The 26,795-nt window shown below is 39.2% G+C and overlaps 1 protein-coding gene across 2 annotated transcripts in view; it reads right to left on the bottom strand.

Moving 5' to 3' along the window:
• Positions 1–26,795, bottom strand: part of GUCY1A2 (guanylate cyclase 1 soluble subunit alpha 2) — a 444,325-nt gene that overhangs the window by 275,632 nt on the left and 141,898 nt on the right. The gene's annotated exons all lie outside the window — the stretch shown is intronic.

Genomic DNA, 26,795 nt, shown 5'->3' with positions numbered 1-26,795 from the left:
CAGCTAGACCCCAGGAAGGAAGAGACAAAACAAGGAATTAAAACTGTGGCATGATCTGCATTCATTCTTTCATTCACAAAACTGAAAGCAGGCAAAACTGGAATAGGAATCTGACCAGATAGAGTTAAAAGTCTTTGTTAAGTTTTCTCAATTCATACTTATTCCCAGATGCCATGGCAAAAGGAAATCTACCTTTTAATAATGGAATTATAATGATAAATAAATATACACAATGCATCATATAGTAATTTCAAGCAGGATCATATATGATCTATCAATAGTAAGATCCACCCTGAGGAAGAACACTGTACCGGTGAAAGAGCTGAGTTTGTATCATAAAAAAACCTTCTACGTAGAGTTACCCTATTGCTTCTCCTTTGACTTTGGCTGAAATCAGTTATATGTTGTTTACATATACTCATATTTTGTTTCTTATCCACCTCATCCTATAAGAAGGTCCCAAAAATCTGACAGGAAAAGACAGGTCCCTTTGCTGGTGTCCTGTTAGAATGTAAACCAATCTATGTTGTCTATGGCTTACTTTACTATTCCCTGTAAGTTCTCCCCATCCAGAGGTGAGGGGACAAAACAGAGTCAGTAATACTGTTATAAAACACAGTCCAAATACATTGTATATTTTTGAGAGCCTACTATAGAGTCTAAATATTGTGGGAGCCTAGTTAAGAGGTTGGTTTGACAAAGAAGTTCTTAAAGTCAGTGTAAAATGAGAAGTAGAAAGTCTAAGCTAAAAACAGTATCTTTATTAGTATTTCACATATATTTTAGTTTAATAGATTTGACAGAAGCTGAGAAAGTTACCCGCTAGGATAAAAACATCACCATTCATCTCATATTGTCATGTTATAAGACTGAACTTCAACATATGTTGTATTCACTAACAATAATGCCAGTCAGAATTTATAATAATAGCAATTTTCTGTCTAGTTCTCAAGTGTGAAAGAAAGAAAACAAGACAGATGATATTCACTCAATTTGGCTCCTTCTCCAAATGCTCCATTGAAACTGCTTTTGTAATTAACTAATCCAATATATCATATTTTGTCTTTATCTTATTTACCTTTGGTTGTTTTTTTCCCCTTTAGTTTGACAGTGTTCATCTTCTGTTCCTCCTAAATCTCTCTTCTCTCTTGGATTATAAACCATTATCTCCTGGTTTGATTACTAGCTGTCTGAAATGCCCTTCCCTAAAACTTCTTCCTACATAAAATCCTTACATCATCACCACTATGCTGTAACTAAAAGATTCTAATACAAATTAAACTTATGTTCCTTTAATGACAATATTCACTGTTGCTATTATTTTTTTTAATTATTAATTTCTTGTTGTTGTTCAGTCACTCAGTCACGTCCGACTCTTTGCGACCCCATGGACTGAAGCATGCCAGGCTTCCCTGTCCTTCGCCATCTCCTGGAGCTTGCTCAAACTCACATCCATTGAGTTGGCGATGCCATCCAACCATCTCATCCTCTGTCGTGTCCTTCTCTTGCCTTCAGTCTTTCCCAACATCAGGGTCTTTTCTAATGAGTCAGCTCTTCGCATTAGGTGGCCAAAGTATTGGAGCTTCAGCTTCAGCATCAGTTCTTTCAATGAGTATTCAGGGATGATTTCCTTTAGGATTGACTGGTTTGATCTTCTTAATTTAGTATTTAATTCTTATTAAATATGAAATTCAGAGTAAATAAAATTCTTATAATCTGACTACATTGCTGAACAACAAAACTCCATGCACCACTGAAAATATCCCAAGGCTTTCTTCTATATTTTGAATATTTGTATCTTAAAAGGACTTAGGGTCTTCATGCACAGATGAGAAAATGAGAATTTCTTCTAACTTGCATCTTTCATAACATTAAAAATACTCTCACAATTGTTAAGAACACAGATAAAATACAGTAAGCTTATATCCTATTTCCAATGCCATAGTCACCCAAAATCATCCAGAAAATAACAAGTAAGTATAATTCAACAGAGGCAACAAATTAAAAACTACTTTGTAAGCACAGCGGTCTATGAACTTGAAATTCTTGCTGCTCTAAAAAGCACTTCTGAACTCAAGATACAATGGTTAAGACTCAAATGATAATGTTAAGGCCTACCATTGTGCTAAAGTGACTTGTATCAATAAAGAAAAATTAAATTATTTTGAATACTACATGCAAATACTATACGTAGCAATTCTATACACACCACCATATTAAATAAAGTAATAAATATTTTTGGCTTCACACTTGTTAAGCTGTGCAAGCTGATAAAAGAAAAAAAATTCTTACAATTTGAAAAATTAAAACTAAATAATGATCACTTCAGCTTTTGCAAATATGCTATCATCCAATGCTCAAAACGTCCACATGAAACATCTCAAAATTTAGAAAGCACAGAGCAAGTAGTTTAGTTCAGTGTCATATGCAAGATTCCACTCATGATGATGCAAACCCTCTTATTTATAATAAATCACTTGAAACATAGAGATCATACTCATCTATTGGAAAAGACCCTGATGCTGGGAGGGATTTGGGGCAGGAGGAGAAGGGGACGACTGAGGATGAGATGGCTGGATGGCATCACCGACTCGATGGACATGAGTTTGAGTGAACTCCGGGAGTTGGTGATGGACAGGGAGGCCTGGCGTGCTGTGATTCATGGGGTCGCAGAGAGTCGGACACGACTGAGTGACGAAATTAACTGAACTGACTTATATCACAAGAAGCTAGGACAGTTTGAAATTTGGGTATATAAAATTACATTCCTTAAAGAGGCAAAACTTACAATGAAACTGTTTTCACTAACAGTGAAGTTGAAAGAATTTAGAAAGATGATAATGATAACCCTGTATACGAGACAGCAAAAGAGACACAGGTGTATAGAACAGTCTTTTGGACTCTGTGGGATAGGGTGAGGGTGGGATGATCTGACGGAATAGCAATGAAACATGTATATTATCATATGTGAAACGAATCGCCAGTCCAGGTTCGATGCATGATACAGGATGCTCGGGGCTGGTGTACTGGGATGAACCAGAGGGATGGGATGGGGAGGGAGGTGGGAGGGGGGTTCAAGATGGGGAATAAGTGTACACCCGGGGCAGATGCATGTCAAGGTATGGCAAAACCAATACAATAATGTAAAGTGATTAGCCTCCAAGTAAAATAAATAATTTTTTAAAAAAGAATATTTTTTAAAAAATGTATTTATTTGGCTGTGTCAGGTGATAGTTGTGGCACATGGGATCTTTCACTGCAGCACACAGGCTCAGTAGTTGCGGCGGTTTTAGTTACCTACCCCATGGCATGTGGGATCAAACACGCATCCCCTGCAATGCAAGACAGATTTTTAACCACTGGACCATCAGGGAAGTTCCAAGAATTTTAAATTACTGTTAATTTATCTCTTTGAAACGATGAATAGACTAAATCTGACATCCTTTAACTATAAATGAAATAATACGTTCATTCATGGCATGAATCTTATGTTCCTCATCCAACTTCACATTGTGTACCTCTTGGAGCATACATAACTACATACTATCACCAGCATAATGCCTAACACAGGGAGACTAAGCATTCATTCATAGAAACTAAACATTCATCAATAATTAAGCTACAGTTGTGCCACACCAAAGGATGCCAAGACAACAAGACATAGCCTTTTATCTCATGGGCCGCCACAGTTAATTAAGTTACAAATGATTGGACTGTAACAGAGGCACACAGGAGCTATGGAAATATGGAGAAAATGAACGTCTGACTTTCTCCTCAGGGAGATAAAGTTTGACAGGCAATTTGTAGAAAAAGTATATGTTCAGAAGGCCAACAAGGAGGGAACAAGAACTCTAAAAGACAGATGGCAATGAAATATGAATGAAGCAGGGAGGTGGAAAACCCAGCATAGTCAGTGGAGGGCAAGTAGTAACTGTGAAATGGTTGGGGAAAAGGGGTGGTGGGATGAGCTGCTAATTAATCAGCAATGTAGAAGTTGGACTTCAGAGTGAAAAGAGCAGAGTCAAAGATACAAAAGAAATGCTGCAAAGTCTTTCAAAGATTCAGTTCAGTTCAGTTCAGTTCAGTCGCTCAGTCGTGTCCGACTCTCCACGACCCCATGAATCACAGCACGCCAGGCCTCCCTGTCCATCACCAACTCCCGGAGTTCACTCAAACTCATGTCCACAGAGTCGGTGATGCCATCCAGCCATCTCATTCTCTGTCGTCCCCTTCTCCTCCCGCCCCCAACCCTTCCCAGCATCAGAGTCTTTTCCAGAGAGTCAACTCGTCGCATGAGGTGGCCAAAGTATTACAGTTTCAGCTTTAGCATCAGTCCTTCCAATGAACACCCAGGATCGATCTCCCTTAGAATGGACTGGTTGGATCTCCTTGTGGTACAAGGGACTCTCAAGAGTCTTCTCCAACACCACAGTTCAAAAGCATCAATTCTTCGGCGATCAGCTTTCTTCACAGTCCAACTCTCACATCCGTACATGACCACGGGAAAAACCACAGCCTTGACTAGATGGACCTTGGTTGGCAAAGTAATGTCTCTGATTTTTAATATATTATCAAGGTTGATCATAACTTTCCTTCCAAGGAGTAAGTGTCTTTTAATTTCATGGCTGCAATCTGCATCTGCAGTGATTTTGGAGCCCAAAAAAATAAAGTCTGACACTGTTTCCACTGTTTCCCCATCTATTTGCCATGAAGTGATGGGACCAGATGCCATGATCTTTGTTTTTTGAATGTTGAGCTTCAAGCCAACCTTTTCACTCTCCTCTCTTACTTTCATCAAGAGGCTTTTGAGTTCCTCTTCACTTTCTGCCATAAGGGTAGTGTCATCTGCATATCTGAGATTATTGATATTTCTCCCAGCAATCTTGATTCCAGCTTGTGCTTCTTCCAGCCCAGCGTTCCTCATGATGTACTCTGCATATAAGTTAAATAAGCAAGGTGACAATATACAGCCTTGACGCACTCCCTTTCCTATTTGGAACCAGTCTGTTGTTCCATGTAAAGTTCTGACTGTTGCTTCCTGACCTGCATACAGGTTTCTCAAGAGGCAGGTCAGATGGTCTGGGATTCCCATCTCTTTCAGAATTATTCATTGAATTTGGTAGTTCCAGTAATAATGGAGAAATTAGTGCCAAATGGTATGCCAAATATTTTTATAGATTCAGTTCAGTTCAGTCGCTAGTACTTTTAAAAACTCCCATCAAGTGGATATTTTTAATGCTTCCCATTTTAAAAGAGAGAAATGCTAAGAAACTTGACCACATTCATACAATTGTAGGTGACAGACCCAGGTCTCAAAGTGAACTGTGACTAATACTAGATGATGTGTAAAAACTTTTAGTTTTTCTTCCAAGATACTTGCACACATGTTCCTTTGGTCTGGAATGGCTTTTCTTTCCTCCTTCTTGGCTGCCTAGTTGAATTTTATGAATCTTTCAGATGTGTCACCTTTTAAAGGATGTTTTCTTTGACCCAGTGATTATACTAGGTCCCAGTTATATGCTCTCATAGCATTCTGTACCTTATCATCCTAATACTTATCATAATGTGATTTCTCTGTACAGGTGTTGGATTATGTGTACAATTACTGGATTATACTGTCTTTCATATACCTCAATAAGGGTAAGATCTACATCTATTCTAACACCATAGTTTCTTTAGTGCTCACTGAGACTGATACAGAACAGATGTTATCATTTTTTTAAATAAATTAATGAATAGTCAAAAGGACATAACCTTTGTTTTCAAAGAGATTCTCTGGTTGAGGGGGTGGATCTGCTACTAGCTGTTGTGTGACAAATATTAGGAAGTGCTCTGGAAATCAAAGAATTGGAGGCATCCATCTCAGCCTATGATTGTCAAGGAAGGTTTTCTGGAGGAATTTGGGTGTAAAGTCAGACACGACTGAGCGACTGAACTGAACTGATCCACAAGATCAGTTCAGTTCAGTTCACTCAGTTGTGTCCAACTCTTTCGACCTTATGGACTGCAGCATGCCAGGCTTCCCTGTCCATGATCAACTCCCAGAGCTTACTCAAACTCATGTCCATCAAGTCAGTGATGCCATCCAACATCTAATTTTCTGTCGTCCCCTTCTCCTCCTGCCTTCAATCTTTCCCAGCAACAGGGTCTTTTCCAATGAGTCAGTTCTTCCCATCAGGTGGCCAAAGTATTGGAGTTTCAGCTTCAGCATCAGTCCTTCCAGTGAATATTCAGGACTGATTTCCTTTAGGATTGACTGGTTTGATCTCCCTGCAGTCTGAAGGACTCTCAAGAGTCTTCTCCAACACCACAGTTCAAAGGCATCAATTCTTCGGTGCTCAGCTTTCTTTATGGTCCAACTCTCACACCCATACATGACTACTGGAAAAACAGTAATTTGACTAGACAAACCTTTGTTGGTAACGTAATGTCTCTGCTTTTTAATATGCTGTCTTGTTTGGTTATAGCTTTTCTTCCAAGGAGCAAGCATCTTTGAATTCCATGGCTGCAGTCACCATCTGCAGTGATTTTGGAGCCCCAAAGAATAAAGTTTGTCACTGTTTCCATTGTTTCCCCATCTATTTGCCATGAAGTGATGGGACCAGACGGAGAAGGCAATGGCAAGCCACTCCAGTACTCTTGCCTAGAAAATCCCATGGACGGAGGAGGCTGGTAGGCTGCAGTCCATGGGGTCGCTAAGTGTCGGACACGACTGAGCGACTTCACTTTTACTTTTCACTTTCACACATTGGAGAAGGAAATGGCAACCCACTCCAGTGTTCTTGCCTGGAGAATCCCAGGGACAGGGGAGCCTGGTGGGCTTCCATTTATGGGGTCACACAGAGTCGGACACGACTGAAGTGACTTAGCAGCAGCAGCAGCAGATGGGACCAGATGCCATGATCTTAGTTTTCTGAATGTTGACTTTTAAGCCTTTTAAACTTTTTCACTCTTTCACTTTCATCAAGAGGCTCTTCAGTTATTTTTCACTTTCTGGCATAAGGGTGGTGTCATCTGTGTATATGAGGTTATAGATATTTCTCCAGGCAATCTTGATTCCAGCTTGTGCTTCATCCACCCACATTTCGCATAATGTACTCTGCATAGAAGTTAAGTAAGCAGGGTGACAATATACAGCCCTGATGTATGCCTTTCCCAATTTGGAACCAGTCTGTTCCATGTCCAGTTCTAACAGTTGTTTCTTGAGCTGCATACAGATTTCTCAGGAGGTAGGAAAGGTAGTCTGGTATTCCCATCTCTTTAAGAATTTTCACAGTCTGTTGTAATCCATGAAGTCAAAGGCTGTGGAGTAGTCAAAGCAGAAGTAGATTTTTTTTTGGAAGTCTCTTGCTTTTGAACTGTGGTGTTGGAGAAGACTCTTAAGTGTCCCTTGGACTGCAGAAAGATCAAACCAGTCAACCCTAAAGGAAATCAGTCCTGAATATTCATTGGAAGAACTGATGATGAAGCTGAAGCTCCAATACTTTGGCCAACTGACGCAAAGTGTTGACTCACTGGAAAAGACCCTGATTCTGGGAATCACTGAAGGCAGGAGGAGAAGGAGACAGAGATGGTTGGATGGCATCACTGACTCCATGGACATGAGTCTGATCAAACTTGGGAGATGATGAAGGACAGGGAAGCCTGGTGTGCTGCAGTCCATGGAATCCAAAGAGTCGGACATGACTGAGTGTCTGAACAACAACATGGAACCCAATATAAGAAAATAAATATCCCAATCCAAAAATGGGTTGAAGACCTAAAGTGGCAACTCTCCAAAGAATACAAACAGATAACCAATACACATGTGCAAAGATGCTCAACATCAATAATTATTAGAGAAATTAAAATGAAAACTACAATGAATTATGACCTTATACCTCTCAGAATGGTCATCATCAAAAAAATGTGAAGAATAATTGCTTGAGAGGGTCTGGAGAAAAGGGAACCCTCTTCCATTGATGGTTGGAATGTAAATTGATACAGATACCATATAGAGTAGCATGGAGGTTTCTCAAGAACAAAAAGTAATCCCACTACTGGGCATATACCCTAAGAAAACATTTCAGCATGATGCGCGTGTACCCCACTCTTCATTGCAGCACTGCTTACAATAATAGTCAGGACATAGAAACAACCCAAGTTGTTGCCGACAGATGAATGGATAAAGAAGTGATACAAATATACAATGGAATACTGTATATTCAGCCATTAAAAAGAATGAGGTTGGGCAATTAGTAGAGATGTGGATGGACTTAGAGTCTGTTCCACAGAGTAAAATATGTCAGAAATAGAAAAAATATCATGTTTTAATGCATATATGTGGAATCTAGAGGTATAGGTACAGACGAACCTATTTCTAAGATACGAAGAGAGATGCAGACATACAGAATAGACATGTGGACACAAGGTGGTAAGGGGATGGTGGGACAAATTAGGAGTAGTTAAGGGTTGACATATATGCACTATAATGTGTAAAACAGATATCTAGTGGGACATTGCTCTAGAGAACAGAGAACCAGGTACATGTTTTTGTGGTGACCTGGAAGGGTGGGATGAGGGTGTGGGAAGAAGGTTGAAAAGAGAGGAAATATGTGTACACATATTTCTGATTCACTTCATTGTACAGCAGAAACTAACACAATGTTGTAAACAAATTATACTCCAATAATAATAATAATAAAGAATGTCAGGGGAGATACACCATATGCACACACACTCATACACACACACAAACATGTACACACATTTATATTTTTACTAAAATAAAATTGTGTTCTATACAATATTCTGACAGTTTTAACAGCTTTTTATCACGAAAAATCACATATATCTTTAGGTCTTTTTGTGTATATATTTGCCAGTTTTGGTTAGGGCATATATAATTTTCTCCTATTTTTCCTCTAAAATATTTATTGGTTTTTTTTTTTAATTTTGAACTTTTAATTGATCTTAAATTTTATTTTTTTCAGTGTTGTGAGATGGTATTTAACCTTTAGTTTTTTATATGACTAATTCTGATGCTGGGAGGGATTGGGGGCAGGAGAAGGGGACGACAGAGAATGAGATGGCTGGATGACATCACTGACTCAATGGACATGAGTTTGAGTGAACTCCGGGAGTTGGTGATGGACAGGGAGGCCTGGCGTGCTGTGATTCATGGGGTCGCAAAGAATCGGACACGACTGAGTGACTAAACTGAACTGAATGCCATTTAGTAAATTGACCATTCTTTCTCCACTGATTTAAAATACTAGTGTGTGAAATGTTAAAAATTATATACACAGATTTGCTTTTGAATTCTTCCTTTTGACCTAATAATATCTTTGTTTCTATAGAAATAAACATTTTTATTATAGTGCATTTTATTTATTCCAATATCTGATTCTTCTTTAGTAGTCCTATTCATGAATTTTTGGCTATTATAGGTATTTATTCTTTTATATGAATCAGTAATTTTAAGATTGATTGTATTAATAAGAAAACATGTTGAGACTATAATAAGAAATGTGTTAAACTCATATTTATTTTGAGAGGATTGATATTTTTATAATGTTGAGTCTTTGTATTTTGATGTGGAATTTTTAAAATTTGTTCAGTTTCTTTTTTTCTGTTAAGTTTTAATAATTTTTGTAGTGTAAGTTCTAAGCCTTTCATATTAAATGTATTCTAATGATTTCTATAGCTTTCATTGCTGCTTTGAATAGGCTGTTTGACATTTCTACTTCTTGGTCTTTACTGCTAATATAAAAAAAGCTATAGATTCTTTCTCTATTTTATATTCAGCTACTTACAATGTTTACTGATTAGTTCTAGTAGGTGTTATTTCTTATAAAATAATGTGGGTTTTTTTTGGACAAAAATGCAAGAAAGAGCATTAAAATTAAAAGACTTTCTAAGTGTACATTCTTTGTTAGCAAAAACAGATGATTTTAATTGTTTCTTGTATCTCATAGCTTCTGCTAGAATCTCCAAGATAATATTGAAGAACACTTGTGGTAACAAGCTTATTTGCCCATTTCTGATTTTATTTGGAATGTTCTTCTGATTTTTGAATAGCAGCATTTATTATATTTGGGCAGTTTCTTTATATCTTTGTTTTGCTCAAAATTTTTACTGGAACTGTTAAGTTTCAGGCTTTTCAGACTCTACTGATAAAACAGTATTATATTTTCACAGTTTTATATGCCTATAGATTCTTTAATATTAAACTACTTTTTCATTTGTGATATATGAGTACTACCTGGTAATGATGTATCATTCTTTTATAGATTGCTAAACTCTATTTGCTACTATTTTATTAATATCAAATATTCATAAGAGAATACAAATACCTTATAGTATACTGTATATGTATACTGAATAGTATACTGTATCAAGTTTTAGCATTAAAGTTATGTGGACTTAATAATAAAGAATTGAGTAGCTTTAATTGTTTTCTATGGCCTGGAAATATTTAACTTTGGAATTACATATTTTTAAAGGCTATCCGAAACTCTGGTTGCGCATTTCATCTTGGGTCAGTTTTGTCATTTATGTGCTGCTAGAAAATTATCCATTTATGTTACATTTAAACATTCATTGGCAGAACATTGTATGGTTCTTTTGTGATTCCTCTATTTGTCTCTAATAGGAACTATATCTTCTTTCTCACTCCTAATTTAGTTTTAATCTACTAATTTCAGCTTTTGTCTTTTACTTTTAAGCTCAATATTAATTTTCTTAATTGAAAGTTTTTACTTACTTTTATTGCTTAAAATATTTATGATAAATATTTTTATTTGAGTACAGTGACTATTTTGCCTCATAGAATTTTGAATGAATTAGTTTCCTTTTCAATGATTTCTAGAAATCATAATTTCATTTTTTCTTTTAATTCAAGAAAGGGTGGTGTTTCACTTCTAAATAGATAAAGGTTTTTGATTACCTTTCTAATGTGTTTAAATTCATTGTTATTGATATTATTATTAGAAATTGTGATCGGCAAAATCTTACTTAAAATTACATTATTGAAATTTTGTGGCTAAGTACTTGGGAAATTTTTGTAATTTCTTCAAACACTATAAATATGCATACCTGTGTATATACATAGACATATGTGTGCAGGTATTGGCTTTGTTACTAAATTTTATTTATTTTAATGTCATTTTTCTAATACTTTTTAAAATTTTGTAGTTCTTGATATTTATTTATCTATGACTATTTTTTAAATCTTTGGTCCTTTTAGTTCTATAAGAGGCATGTTACAGTTTACTAATGCTTTTGTACTTTTATTAAACTTTTCTTTTATTGAATATTTTGTTGAATTTATTTTTATTTAATTTCTCTATGATTTTGCTCTTTTTTCTCAGATCCATTTGATACGGAGAGAGATATATTAAAGTTTCTCACTGTAATCCAACTCAAATTTCCTCTATAGTTTTCAAGAGTTTCTACGTTAGATTAAGTTTAGATTTTAAAATGTGTCATACCAATATTGAAATATCATTCACATATAATAAAAATCACTTATTTAAAGTGGGTTTTTAGATAAGTGTGCAGCGGATATTACAATCAATTTTTTTTTCATTCACTTTTCAATATTTTTTTTTAATTGGAGGCTAATTACTTTACAATATTATATTGGTTGGTTTTGCCATACATTGACATGAATCTGCCCCAGGTGTACATGTGTTCCCTTTCTTAAACCCCCCTCCCACCTCCCTCCTCCCTATATCCTCCCTCTGAGTCATCCCCGTGCACCAGACCCGAGCATCCTGTATCATGCGTCGAACCTGGACTGGTGATTCGTTTCACATATGATAATATACATGTTTCAATGCCATTCTCCCAAATCATCCCACCCTCACCCTCTCCCACAGAGTCCCAAAGACTATTCTATACATCTGTGTCTCTTTTGCTGTCTCGTATGGCTTCCCTGGTGGCTCAGAGGTTAAAGCATCTGCCTCCAATGTGGGAGACCTAGGTTCGATTCCTGGGTTGGGAAGATCCCTGGAGAAGGAAATGGCAACCCACTCCAGTACTCTTGCCTGGAGAATCCCACGGACGGAGGAGCCTGGTAGCCTACAGTCCACGGGGTCACAAAAGAGTCAGACACGACTGAACAGCTTCACATACAGGGTTAAGGTTAACATTTTTCTAAATTCCATATATATGTGTTAGTATACTGGATCAGTGTTTTTCTTTCTGGCTTACTTCACTCTGTATAATAGGCTCCAGATTCATCCACCTCATTAGAACTGATTCAAATGTATTCTTTTTAATGGCTGAATAATACTCCATTGTGTATATGTACCACAGCTTTCTTATCCATTCATCTGCAGATGGACATCTAGGTTGCTTCCATGTCCTCGCTATTATAAACACTGCTGCAAAGAACATTGGAGTCAATTTTGGAATCTTTTATCACTTCATAAAGAAATCCCATACTCATTAGCAAACAATTCTTAATTGCTCATGCTTAACATATTTAGCTATGATTTTGCAGGTTCATGTCTGTTAGGTCTTGTTTGTAAAATGTGATTTTGTTGTATAATGACTCTATCCTGATTAGCACTTTTAACCTTAATTCCAGCTTGTTTGATATTAATACCGCTTCTCGCTTGCTTTTATTCTTCTTTTAATTTATTGAAAATCTTTGTCTAACATTTTAATCTTCAGTCGTTCTTTAAAATCATCTTATTGTCTCTAACTTAAAAGTTATTATATATATGCAATTCTTAAATAATGGATTCAAATTTTCTGCCATTTGATTTGCATATTGATTTGTTTACACTTAATGTAATGCATAAATAATGGTTTCCTTTCTTCCATCTTTATTTATGGTAATTATTTATTAATATTTTACTTTTTTCTTTTCCTTATTTTTGTGTTTTGATCATGTTGAATATCTACTTTTTTAACATTTGTAGTTTGGAAGCTCTGTCTGCTTTCCCATTTCATTATTAGCTAGCATTCCTTTCTTGTTACTGAAGTTAGGTCCATGTGTTTTCTTCATTTTTAAAAAACAAAATATCACTTATTTCCCTACTAAGAATATATATTTTCTCTAGTTGCCAGATGCCATTTCAGTTCAGTTCAGTTGCTCAGTCATGTCCAACGCTTTGCGACCCCATGAACCACAGCACGCCAGGCCTCCCTGTCAATCACCAACACCTGGAGTCCACCCAAACCCATGTCCATTGAGTCGGTGATGCCATCCAGCCATCTCATCCTGTCATCCCCTTCTCCTCCTGCCCTCAATCTTTCCCAGCATCAGGGTCTTTTCAAATGAGTCAGTTCTTCGTATGAGGTGGCGAAAGTACTGGAGTTTCAGCTTCAACATCAGTCCTTCCAATGAACACCCAGGACTGATCTTCTTCAGGATGGACTGGTTGGATCTCCTTGCAGTCCAAGGGACTCTCAAGAGTCTTCTCCAACACCACAATTCGAAAGCATCAATTCTTCAGCGCTCAACTTTCTTCACAGTCCAACTCTCACATCCATACATGACCAATGGAAAAATGACAGCCTTGACTAGATGGACCTTTGTTGACAAAGTAATGTCTCTGCTTTTCATATGCTATCTAGGTTGGTCATAACTTTCCTTCCAAGGAGTAAGCCTCTTTTAATTTCATGGTGGCCATCACCATCTGCAGTGATTTTGGAGCCCATAAAAATAAAATCAGCCACTGTTTCCATTGTTTTCCCATCTATTTGCCATGAAGTGATGGGACCAGATGCCATGATCTTAATTTTCTGAATGTTGAGCTTCAAGCCAACTTTTTCACTCTCCTCTTTCACTTTCATCAACAGTCTCTTTAGTTCTTCTTCACTTTCTGCCATAAGGGTGGTGTCATCTGCATATCTGAGGTTGTTGATATTTCTCCCAGTAATCTTGATTCCAGCTTGTGCTTCTTTCTGCCCAGCGTTTCTCATGATGTACTCTGCATATAAGTTAAATAAGCAGGGTGAAAATATACAGCTTTGATATACTCCTTTTCCTATTTGGAACCAGTCTGTTGTTCCATGTCCAGTTCTAACTGTTGCTTCCTGAGCTGCATACAGGTTTCTCAAGAAAAAGAAATGCAAAAAAGCAAAGTGGCTGTCTGAGAAGGCCTTAAAAATAGCTGTGAAAAGAAGAGAAGTGAAAAGCAAAGGACAAAAGGAAAGATATACCCATTTGAATTCACAGTTCCAAACAATAGCAAGGAAAGATAAGAAAGCCTTCCTCAGTGATCAATGCAAAGAAATAGAGGAAAACAACAGAATGGAAAAGACTAGAGATCTCTTCAAGAAAATTAGAGATACCAAGGGAACATTTCATGCAAAGATGGGCTCGATAAAAGATAGAAATGGTATGGACCTAAGAGAAGCAGAAGATATTAAGAAGAGGTGGCAAGAATACACAGAAGAACTGTACTAAAAAGACCTTCACACCCCAGATAATCACGATGGTGTGATCACTCACACTCACCTAGAGCCAGACATCCTGGAATGGGAAGTCAAGTGAGCCTTAGGAAGCATCACTGCAAACAAAAGTAGTGGAGGTGATGGAATTCCAGTTGAGCTATTTCAAATCCTAATGATAATGCTGTGAAAGTGCTGCAATCAATATGTCAGCAAATTTGGAAAGCTCAGCAGTGGCCTCATGACTGGAAAAGGTAGATTTTCATTCCAATCCCAAAGAAAGGAAATGCCAAAGAATGCTCAAACTACTGCATAATTGTGCTAGGAGAGTAATGCTCAAAGTTCTCTAAGCCAGGCTTCAACAATACGTGAATCATGAAGTTCCAGATGTTTAAGCTGGTTTTTAAAAAAGGCAGAGGAACCAGAGATCAAATTGCCAACATCTGCTGGATCATCGAAAGAGCAAGAGAGTTCCAGAGAAACATCTATTTCTTCCTTATTGAGTATGCCAAAGCCGTTGACTGTGTGGATCACAATAATTATGGAAAGATCCCATTTACAAGAGGCCTTTAGAATTCTTTTAGTACTTTTTCTTTTTTCCCCTTCCCCATTGTTTCTTCCAGGCTTTCCTCATAGCTCAGTTGGTAAAGAATCTGCTTTCAATGCGGGAGACCTGGGTTCTATCTATGGGTTGGGAAGATCCCCTGGAGAAGGGAAAGGCTACCCTCTCCATTATTCTGGTCTGGAGAATCCCATGGACTGTAGAGTCCATGGGGTTGCAAAGAGTTGGACATGACTGAGCAACTTTCACTTTTGTTTCTTCTCGACCTCCCAACTCTTGGGTATTGCTGAGGTTGTTTAGTTCCAGATTATCAATAAAATTTACCTTGTAGTTGTCAATTGTTTCACTTTCTTCCTATTTCAGTAATCTGTATTTATACTTAAATTACAAATTATCAACAACAACAAAAAAGCTGTCATTGACAGATTGTGTGTTTCAGGGTACATTGCTCCTTGATGTTTTTAACTTTTTCTATCTTCTTTTACCAGAATACCTCCTCTGCACTTGTTGTTTGGTTTAAGTGTTTTCTCAGTTATTTCTGAATCTCTGCCAGATATCTTGGCTGGGTAATGAATCATTAGATTTACATTATGTCAATATTCCAAATATATTATTTCACTATCGTGTAGCTTTAAGAATTGCAAAGAAGAATATGTTTTTTTAAGGTTTTTGAAAACTACTTGTTCTTTCCTGCAACTTAAAAGGTTTTATCTCTGTGTTTCAGGAATTTAAGCAGATGTACAGTAAAATTTTGTTTACCTACTCTTAAATATATGACATATGCTGTGTTCTTTGGAGAGGAAAAGAAATGCCACACATGCAATAAAGAAAGAAATTCCCTTAAAATAGTAGACATTTTCTGTTTAACTAACCCTTCATAACCTTATTTTAACTGATCATTGATAAGAATCTTTCTTTTTTACTTATATCCCAACAGTTTTACTTATTTAATATTAAGTACTCAATCTAAAAGTTTTTATCCCACCTCACCAAGGTGCAAATAAGATTGTATTGATAGCTGAGATTTAAAACAATTTTCCTTAAAATTACACTTTAGGCTGTGAGATTTATTTTGTCTTTCTTTGTTATTATTTAGACATATATAATCAGTTCAGTTCAGTTTAGTTGCTCAGTCGGGTCCGACTCTTTGAGACATCATGGAGTGCAGCATACCACGCTACTCTGTCCATCACCAACTCCCAGAGCTTGCCCAAACTCATGTCCATCGAGTCGAGGATGCCATCCAGCTATTTCATCCTCTGTTGACCCCTTCTCCTCCTGTCTTCAATCTTTCCCAGCATCAGGGTCTTTTTCCAATGAGTCAGCTCTTTGCATCTGGTGGCCAAAATACTGGAGTTTCAGCTTCAGCATCAGTCCTTATAATGAACACCCAGGACTGATTTCCTTTAGGATTGACTGGTTTGATCTCCTTGCAGTCCAAGGGACTCTCAAGAGTCTTCTCCAACACCACAGTTCAAAAGCATCATTTCTTGGGGGCTCAGCTTTCTTTATAGTCCCAACTCTCACACCCATACATGACCAGTGGAAAAACTATAGCTTTGACTAGACGAACCTTTGTTGCAAAGTAATGTCTCTGCTTTTTAATATGCTGTTGAGGTTTGTCACAACTTTTCTTCCAAGGAGCAAGCATCAAGCATCTTTAATTGTAGGGCTTCCCTTGTGGCTCAGATAGAATCTGTGTGCAATGTGGGACACATGGGTTTGATCCCTGGGTTGGGAAGATACCCTGCAGAAGGGAAAGGCTACCCACTCCAGTATTCTTGTTTGGAGAATTCCATGGACTGTACAGTCCATGGGGTCCCAAAGAGGTGGACATGTCTGAGACATATATGATATTTCCCCTTAAACTCTGGGGTTTAGAGACTTATGTATTTGTAGATTGTCATGGAACCAGAGTTATAGTCTTAAAAAGTGTCATCTGGGTCTCAAACATATTTGAAAAATGTCTTATCGTCTTGCTAGATAAAATACTTTTTCTTGACAAACACTGTAAGCTGTCACTTGTATGTGGAATCTAAAAGAGCCAAACTCATATAGAGAGAAGAATGGTGGTTACCTGAGGACTAGGGGAAATGCGGAGCTATTCTGAGTTACAGTTAGAAAGTGACTAAGTTTTGGAGATCTAATACATTGCATTTTGATTATAGTTAACAATTGTGCATTATACATTGAAAGTTAAGAGCAGATTTTAAATATTTTCACCTCAAAAAGAAGAAATGTAGTTATATGAAATGACAAAGGTTCCAACTAATGGTACAGTGCTAATCATTTTGCAGTATTTAAGTGTATCAAGTCAACACTTTGTAGATCTTAAACTTGCACCATGTTATATATCTCAATAAAGCTGGAAAAATTGTTTAAGACAATGGTTATTTCCTTAAAATGTTGAAATCTCTTGAACTTGAAATACAGTTGTGGTATCATCTTCATAATGGCAGAAAGCAAACAGGAACTGAACTAAAGAGCCTCTTGATGAGGGGTAAGAGAAGAGTGAAAAAGCTGACTTGAAACATTCAAGAAACTAAGATCATGGCATCCAATTCATTACTTCATGGCAAATAGATTTGGAAAAAGTGGAAACGGTGGCAGAGTTTATTTTCTTAGGCTCCAAAAATCATTTCCAGGCTTCCAAGGTGGCACTGGTGGTAAGAACCCACCTGCCAATGCAGGAGACATAAGAGACATGGATTTGATCCCTGGGTCGGGAAGACCCCCTGAAGGAAATGGCAACCCACTCCAGTATTCTTGCCTGGAGAAACCCATGGACAGAGGAGCCTGGTAGGCTAAAGTCCATATGGTCACAAAGAGTTGGACACAACTGAAGCGACTGTTAAGTTGGATACGACTGAAACAACATACAAACACACATATCACTGTGGATGGTGACTGCAGCCATGAAATTAAAAGACGCTTGGCTCCTTGGAAGAAGAAGTATGACAAACCTAGACGATGTATTAAAAAAATAGAGACACTACTTTGCCGACAAAAGTTCATAAAGTCACAGCTATGGTTTTTCCAGTAGTTATGCATGGATGTGAGCGATGGACCGTAAATAAGTCTGAGCACCAAAGAACTGATGCTTTCAAATTGTGATTCTGGAGAAGACTCTTGAGAGACGCTTAGACTGCAAGAAGATAAAACCAGTAAATCCTAAAGGAGATCAACCCTGAATATTCTTTGGAAAGACAAATATTCTTTGATGCTGAAGCTGAAACTCCAATACTTTGGCCACCTGAAGTGAAGAGCCAACTCACTGGAAAAGACCTTCATGCTGGGAAAGACTGAAGGCAGGAGGAGAAGGGGGTGACAGAGGCTGACATAGTTGGATGGCATCACTGACTCGATGAACATAAATTTTAGCAAGCTCTGGGAGATGGTTAAGGACAGGGAAGCCTGGTGTGCTGCAGTCCATGGGTCTTCAAAGAGTTGGACACAACTTAGCGATTGAACAATAACAACAAAAGTCAGGCAGAATGCTAGGCATTGATGATATATCAATGAGCAAGACATGCATTTTTTTCTGCCATGCAAATGTTTTACTCATTTAATATTGTACACAATATGTATATGTATCTAAAATAAAGCCATTTTATAAAATATTTTCTCTATTACAATAAGGAAAGAAATGAATATCTAGTATATGCTGAATGCATTGACCTGATATTAATTCTAAAGTTTGAGCTATGGTAATGATTTTGACCATATACAGCTATAGTCACTGGGCTTCCCATCATCTCCTAAACAGTTTGCTTTTAACTCCTATTAGCTCAATTTTTAAAAAAAACTAAACAGTTATTTTAGTGTGATATCTTGCTTCAGATGAAGATTCTACTTAGCTAACTTTGTATAAACGACCATGTAGAGATGCAGAAGGCACTGTTATTAAATATAGAAACACTTTTATAACACATTGCAATATTATCTAATGACTCATGACAGACTGAAAAAATATTTACCTTTGGTATTTAAAATGTCAGGGAAGCAATAAAAAATTAGAATCTAAAGAAAAAATTATGTCCATGAAATCATAACATCACTGTTAGGACAAAATGTCATAATGTAATAGTAAGAGGATTATAAGAAGAAAGGAACAGGTCCTAGTATAGATGCCACTCACTGTAGTATCCAAAAATATGTAACTTGAGCAGTAGAAGTAGTCACTAGTTTTATCACTAAGTCAGGTCATAAGGCCACAAAACTTGAGGAAAATAAAATCTATAGTTGGATATCAATTTGGACATTGATTACATGTTAATAGAATTGATGCTTTCATAGATGACATTCAGTTCAGTTCATTTCAGTCGCTCAGTTGTGTCCGACTCTTTGTGGCCCCATGAATCACAGCACACCAGGCCTCCCTGTCCATCACCAACTCCCGAAGTTCACTCAAACTCATGTCCATCGAGTTGGTGATACCATCCAGCCATCTCATTCTCTGTCGTCTCCTTCTCCTCCTGCCCCCAATCCTTCCCAGCATCAGAGTCTTATCCAGTGAGTCAACTCTTTGCATGAGATGGCCAAAGTATTGGAGTTTCAGCTTTAGCATCAGTCCTGCCAATGAACACCCAGGATCGATCTCCTTCAGAATGGACTAGTTGGATCTCCTTGCAGCACAAGGGACTCTCAAGAGTCTTCTCCAGCACCACAGTTCAAAAGCATCAATTCTTCGGCGATCAGCTTTCTTCACAGTCCAACTCTCACATCCATACATGACCACGGGAAAAACCATTGCCTTGACTAGACGGACCTTGGTTGGCAAAGTAATGTCTTTGCTTTTTAATATACTTTCTGCTGCTTCTGCTGCTGCTAAGTCACTTCAGTCGCGTCCAACTCTGTGTGACCCCATAGACGGAAGCCCACCAGGCTCCCCCATCCCTGGGATTCTCCAGGCAAGAACACTGGAGTGTTGCCATTTCCTTCTCCAATGTGTGAAAGTGAAAAGTGAAAGTGAAGTCGCTCAGTAGTGTCCGACCCATAGCGACCCCACGGACTGCAGCCTACCAGGCTCCTCCATCCATGGGATTTTCTAGGTAAGAGTACTGGAGTGGCTTGCCATACTTTCTAGGTTGGTCATAACTTTCCTTCCAAGGAGTAAGCCTCTTTTAATTTCATGGCTGCAATCAGCATCTGCAGTGATTTTGGAGCCCATGTGGACATGAGTTTGAGTGTACTCTGGGAGTTGGTGATGGACAGGGAGGCCTGGCGTGCTGTGATTCATGGGGTCGCGGAGAGTCGGACACGACTGAGCGACTGAACTGAACTGGACTGAACACTGTTTCCACTGTTTCCCTATCTATTTCCCATGAAGTGATGGGACCAGATGCCATGATCTTTGTTTTCTGAATGTTGGGCTTCAAGCCAACCTTTTCACTTTCCTCTTTCACTTTCATCAAGAAGCTTTTGAGTTCCTCTTCACTTTCTGCCATAAGGGTGGTGTCATCTGAATATCTGAGGTTATTGATATTTCTCCCGGCAATCTTGATTAGGAACAGCAAAATATAAAAGTATAAAAACAGACTACAAAAGCTCTTAAACTTATTAATTTTTGTTATTTTAGATTTGGATTTTTTTAATTGGGGTTACAACCAAGGAAAAATAGAAGGTCCCTTTAGACTAGTGATCTATTTTAAACATAATTTTATTCATAGCTTTTAGAAATGTTTTATGTTGATTAATTTTAAATTTAGAAGAAAACTGCAAGATTAGTACAAGAGCTTCCATATTCTTTTAACAAGATGCACTGATTTGTTAAAAATTTACTCCATTTGCTTTATTATACTCTCTCTCAAGCACGTGAAGACGTAGACATCATTTGAGAGTAAGCAGCAAACATTATGTCCCTAATGTCACTAAATACTTCAATGTGTGTTTTCTTAGAACAAGGATGTTCCCTTACATAAACTCAGTAAAATCACAAAGATGAACAAATTCAACAGTGTTGTTCAGTGGCTAAGTCCTGTCCAACTCTTTGCGACCCCATGAACTGAAGCAGGCTAGGCTTCCCTTGTCCTTTACTATCTCCCAGAGTTTGCTCAAGCTTATATCCATTTGAGAGAGCTAATTCTTAGGCAGGTTGGTAAGGAGTCCGGGGCCCTCAGGAGAAGAAGAGAGTAAGCATTTTATTCTATATGTCAGAAGCTTTCTTTATTCCTTTCTTCTCTGTAATAAAACTTTTGCCACACAAAGCTCTGAGTGACTGAAGCTGTGTCTTTGGTTCTGAAGTGAAATGCTCTCCTTTGGAGCTCATGAATCCAACACCATTTACCATAAGATATCATCTTGGGTGATCAGGATCTTCAAGACAAGGCCAGGACTGGAGCTCTAGCCTCTCTGCCTTCTCCGTATACACATTTTCTGCTTTACTTTACTAGCTCTATGGTGTGTCTGTGTGTGTGATTGATAGAGAGCCTGAGAAATACAAAAACAAGTACAAAAATCACTTTTTTCCTCACTGGCCAATCCTCCACCACCTCTTTTGCTATCACATACACTGGTGTGGCAACACTCAGAAGAGACATCTTGGTTTTTTGTTGTTGTTTTTGTTGTTCGTCCCTTCATGACTCACCACTTCTACTGCAGTCAGGAATGTGCACAGGCACACGGAAGATGGATGCTTCCCTTAGGGGTCTTAGCTTGGGAAACATTCCAGAAAACTACTCTGTTACACTCCAGGTAGAATCAGAGTGAAAAAGGGCAAGTCAAACAGAGGTCTTGACGGAAAAGAACTGGAAATCAATTTGGGATGCGTCAGGTCCAGTGCTACTCCACCTCAATGGCAAAATGAGGACAGCTGAGGGGAATGAGCAAAGTGCCTGTATGAGTAAGATCAGACTGAGTTTGACCAGAGAAGGAAAGCTTCAGTGGAAAGTCTGTCGCCACCCCCACACCCCATCTAGAACAGGGAGGGACACCTCCAGTAGGAAAAAAACAAGGGTGCTGGACGTTGCTTTCTTCTCTCTCTTACAGATGGGAGCTAGAAGTTCCAGAACCATCCTCTGAAATGTATTTTTAAAACTGGGATGTTTGATCCCCAGAGCTTAAAATTACTTGGGTATATCCTGGGACAGATGCTGTCCCCTGACTCAAAAACTTGCGTTTTGGGGGAAAGCTGTTGCCTATGGATATGAGTGGCTTGGTAATAAATCAACAAAAAAGAGGGAGGGTGAAATGGGCACCCCTCCCCACTGGGAATCAGACCATCCCCACAACAGAGCCAGACTATAACAGGGCGAATGGAAGGTGGGATCAGAGCCACTTTGCCAGAGGTATTCTTGAAAGTCTCAAGTGTGTGCATGCTAAGACTTTAAACTAAGCTAAGTTGGCTCAACACAATAGGAAAAACAAGAGACCTCTTCAAAAAAATTAGAGATACCAAGGGAACATTTCATGCAAAGATGGGCACAATAAAGGACAGAAATGGTATGGACCTAACAGAAGCAGATGGAGAAGGCAATGGCAAGCAACTCCAGTACTCTTGCCTAGAAAATCCCATGGATGGAGGAGCCTGGTGGGCTGCAGTCCGTGGGATCGGTAAGGGTCGGACACGACTGAGTGATTTCACTTTCACTCGTTGGAGAAGGAAATGGCAACCCACTCCACTGTTCTTGCCTGGAGGATCCCAGGGACGGGGGAGCCTGGTGAGCTGCCGTCTATGGAGTCACACAGAGTTGGACACGATGAAGTGACTTAGCAGCAGCAGCAACATAAGCAGAAGATATTAAGAAGAGATAGCAAGAATACACAGAAGAACTGTACAAAAAAGATCTTCACGACCAAGATAATCACAATGGTGTGATCACTCACCTGGAGCCAACATCTTGAATGTGAAGTCAAGTGGGCCTTAGAGAGCATCACTACGAACAAAGCTAGTGGAGGTGATGGAATTACAATTGAGCTATTTCGAATCCTGAAAGATGATGCTGTGAAAGTGCTGTACTCAATATGCCAGAAAATTTGGAAAACTCAGCAGTGGCCACAGGACTGGAAAAGGTCAGTCTTCATTCCAATCCCAAAGAAAGGCAATGCCAAAGGATGCTCAAACTACCACACAATTGCACTCATCTCACATGCTAGTAAAGTCATGCTCAAAATTCTCCAAGCCAGGCTTCAGCAATACGTGAACTGTGAACTTCCAGATGTTCAACCAGGTTTTAGGAAAGGCAGAGGAACCAGAGATCAAATTGCCAACATCCGCTGGATCATGGAGAAAGCAAGAGAGTTCCAGAAGAACATCTATTTCTGCTTCATTGACTATGCCAAAGCCTTTGACTGTGTGGATCACAATAAACTGTGGAACATTCTGAAAGAGACGGGAATACCAGACCACCTGACCTGCCTCTTGAGAAACCTGTATGCAGGTCAGGAAGCAACAGTTAGAACTGGACATGGAACAACAGACTGGTTCCAAATAGGAAAAGGAGTGCGTCAACGTTGTATATTTTCACCCTGCTTATTTAACTTATATGCAGAGTACATCATGAGGAACACTGGGCTGGAAGAAGCACAAGCTGGAATCAAGATTGCTGGGAGAAATATCAATAACCTCAGATATGCAGATGACACCACCCTTATGGCAGAAAGTTAAGAGGAACTCAAAAGTCTCTTGATGAAAGTGAGAGGAGAGTGAAAAGGTTGGCTTAAAGCTCAACATTCAGAAAACAAAGATCATGGCATCTGGTCCCACCACTTCATGGGAAATAGATGGGTAAACAGTGGAAACAGTGTCACACTTTATTTTGGGGGGCTCCAAAATCACTGCAGATGCTGATTGCAGCCATGAAATTAAAAGACGCTTACTCCTTGGAAGGAAAGTTATGACCAACCTAGATAGCATATTAAAAAGTGGAGACATTACTTTGCCAACAAAGGTCCGTCTAGTCAAGGCTATGGTTTTTCCTGTGGTCATGTATGGATGCGAGAGTTGGACTGTGAAGAAAGCTGATCGCCGAAGAATTGATGCTTTTGAACTGTGGTGCTGGAGAAGACTCTTGAGAGTCCTTTGGACTGCAAGGAGATCCAACCCGTCCATTCTAGAGGAGATCAATCCTGGGTGTTCATTGGAAGGACTAATGCTAAAGCTGAAACTCCAATACTTTGGCCACCTCATGCAACGAGTTGACTCACTGGAAAAGACTCTGATGCTGGGAAAGGTTGGGGGCAGGAGGAGAAGGGGACGACAGAGAATGAGATGGCTGGATGGCATCACCAACTCTGTGGACCTGAGTTTGAGTGAACTTCGGCAGTTGGTGATGGACAGGGAGGCCTGGCGTGCTGTAATTCATGGGGTTGCAAAGAGTCGGTCATGACTGAGTGACTTAACTGAACTGAACTGAAGTTGGCTGACATTAGAACAGGGAGAGAAGGAAGTTCCTCGTAAATTCCCAGATAGACTACAGGAAGCCCTTTGCAGATTCACCATGATTGAGCCGGAAAGTACAGAGGCAGAAGTGATCTTAAAAGAAAGATCTCTCACTCAGATATTCTCTGTAAGCCACTAAAATAGGCTCATGGACCATATTAGTCTTTAGATAAGCTTTTACAACTGGCTCAGATAGTTTATTATGGCAGAGAACAGGAAGAAAAACAAAAGCGACTAGGGAAAGACTAAAGCCTTAGTGATGGCTGTCAGATTACTCTGAAATATTCTGAAGAAAAATCCCCAGAGGGGCGCAGGTAATAAAGGGATGGGCTTGTTATTAAGGAGGAGCATTTCAAGTAGGATTGCCCTTAGGTGTCTAAGCCACCCCTGGCTCTATGTCTGGTCTGCAAAGGACTACACTGGAGAAGAGACTACCCTCAGAGGCACAGGCCCCAGGGTCATACTCTCAAGACAATCAGGACTGAAAGTGTCCAGTGGTCTCCACACAAGCTCCCGTCCTAATTACACCTGAGGAAACTTGTGTATTAATAACTGGGGGGCCAATGAATCAATTTCCTTTTAGACACTGGGGCAACATACTCTGTGCTTACTAAAGCCCTTGGCCCACTTTCTCCTCAATCCAATTCCGTAATGGGACTGTCTGGATGAACCAAACAATTAGAGCTATCTAATTGTCCTCTAAGCTAAAACTGGGACTCTTTACTGTTTTCACATGAGTTTCTGATCATGTCAGAGACTCCCTTACCCCTTTTGGAGAGTGATATACTGAGCAAGGTCCATGCCTCTGTTTTCATGAATATGGAGCCCTCTTGTTCTCTCCCATTAATCAAACAAAATGCAAATCCTAGAGTGTGAGCTGATGGTAAAACTGTGGGTCAAGCAAAAATGCTGTTCCTGTCATTATCACGCTTAAAGATCCTAACCTACTCCACATCAAAAGCAATATCCACTAAAACCCAAGTTAAAATACATCATTAAACATTTAAAGGAACAAGGGCTATTAATTCTCTGTAACAGTCCACACAACACTCCTATTTTGGGTGTAAAACAGTCAAATGATGAAAATGGAGACTGGTTCAAGATTTACAGACAATGAGGCTATGTTCCTTTATAGTCTGTGGTGCCTAATCCTTATACTTTATTGTCTGAAATTCCTGAACTAGCCAAATATTTTCCCCCTTCCTATGACTTTAAAACATTTGAGAGGATTTTTAGGCTACGGGCTATTGCCACATTTTGATTCCAAGTTATGGGGAATTCACCCAGCCTTTATATAATTTATATATATATTTCACTTGTAAGTGAAACTCAATAGGCCCAAACCAACAAGCTAGTTTGGTCTCCAGAGACTCAAAAGGTTTTTGAAGTGAAGTCGCCTTCGACTCTTTGTGACCCCATGGACTGTAGCCTACCAGGCTTCTCCGTCCATGGGATTCTCCAGGCAAGAATACTGGAGTGGTTTACCATTTCCTTCTCCAGGGGATCTCCCCGACCCAGGGATCGAACCTGGGTCTCCCGCATTGGAGGCAGACACTTTAACCTCTGAGCTACCAGGGAAGCCCTTAAAACTGTTCTCCTGCAGGCTCCTGCTTTAAGCCTGCCCACGGGGTCAGAGTTTAATCTGTTTGTCACTGGAAGGAAAGATATGGCCTTCAGAGTGAGGACACAACCCCAAGCTGCTGCTGCTAAGTCACTTCAGTCGTGTCCGACTCTGTGTGACCCCATAGACGGAAGCCCATCAGGCTCCCCCGTCCCTGGGATTCTCCAGGCAAGAACACTGGAGTGGGTTGCCATTTCCTTCTCCAAGCACCTCATCAAAAACATGTAGCTTATCAAAAAAAGAACTAAAAAGGTATGAAAAAAAGAGGAGCAAAGATTACTGATAAAGGATGGTTATAGTCTAAGTAAGGATGATTGGTGATTCCCGAAAATGCTCAGTGGAAAATTCTTAAATGTTACATCAGAGTTTTCACTTAGATATTGAGAATACTAGGAGAAGGCAATGGCAAGCCACTCCAGTACTATTGCCTAGAAAATCCCATGGATGGAGGAGCCTGGTAGCCTGCAGTCCATGGGGTTGCTAAGGGTCAGACATGACTGAGCGACTTCACTTTCACTTTTCACTTTCATGCATTGAAGAAGGAAATGGCAACCCACTCCAGTGTTCTTGCCTGGAGAATCCCAGGGACGGGGGAGCCTGGTGAGCTGCCGTCTATGGAGTCACACAGAGTCGGACACGACTGAAGTGACTTAGCAGCAGCATTGAGAATACTTATCAGATGGCTTCTCACTTCAGTTCAGTTCAGTTCAGTCGCTCAGTCGTGTCCGACTCTTTCCGACCCCGTGAATCACAGCAAGCCAGGCCTCCCTGTCCATCACCAACTCCCGGAGCTCATTCAAACTCATGTCCATCGAGTCGGTGATGCCATCCAGCCATCTCATTCC

Source organism: Moschus berezovskii, chromosome 14 (assembly GCF_049115385.1).
Source record: "Moschus berezovskii isolate FMDL1 chromosome 14, NW_MosBer_1.0, whole genome shotgun sequence".
Classification (NCBI taxonomy): domain Eukaryota; kingdom Metazoa; phylum Chordata; class Mammalia; order Artiodactyla; family Moschidae; genus Moschus; species Moschus berezovskii.
The sequence above is the reverse complement of the archived record's forward strand: the minus strand, read 5'-3'. Positions and strand labels throughout refer to the sequence as shown.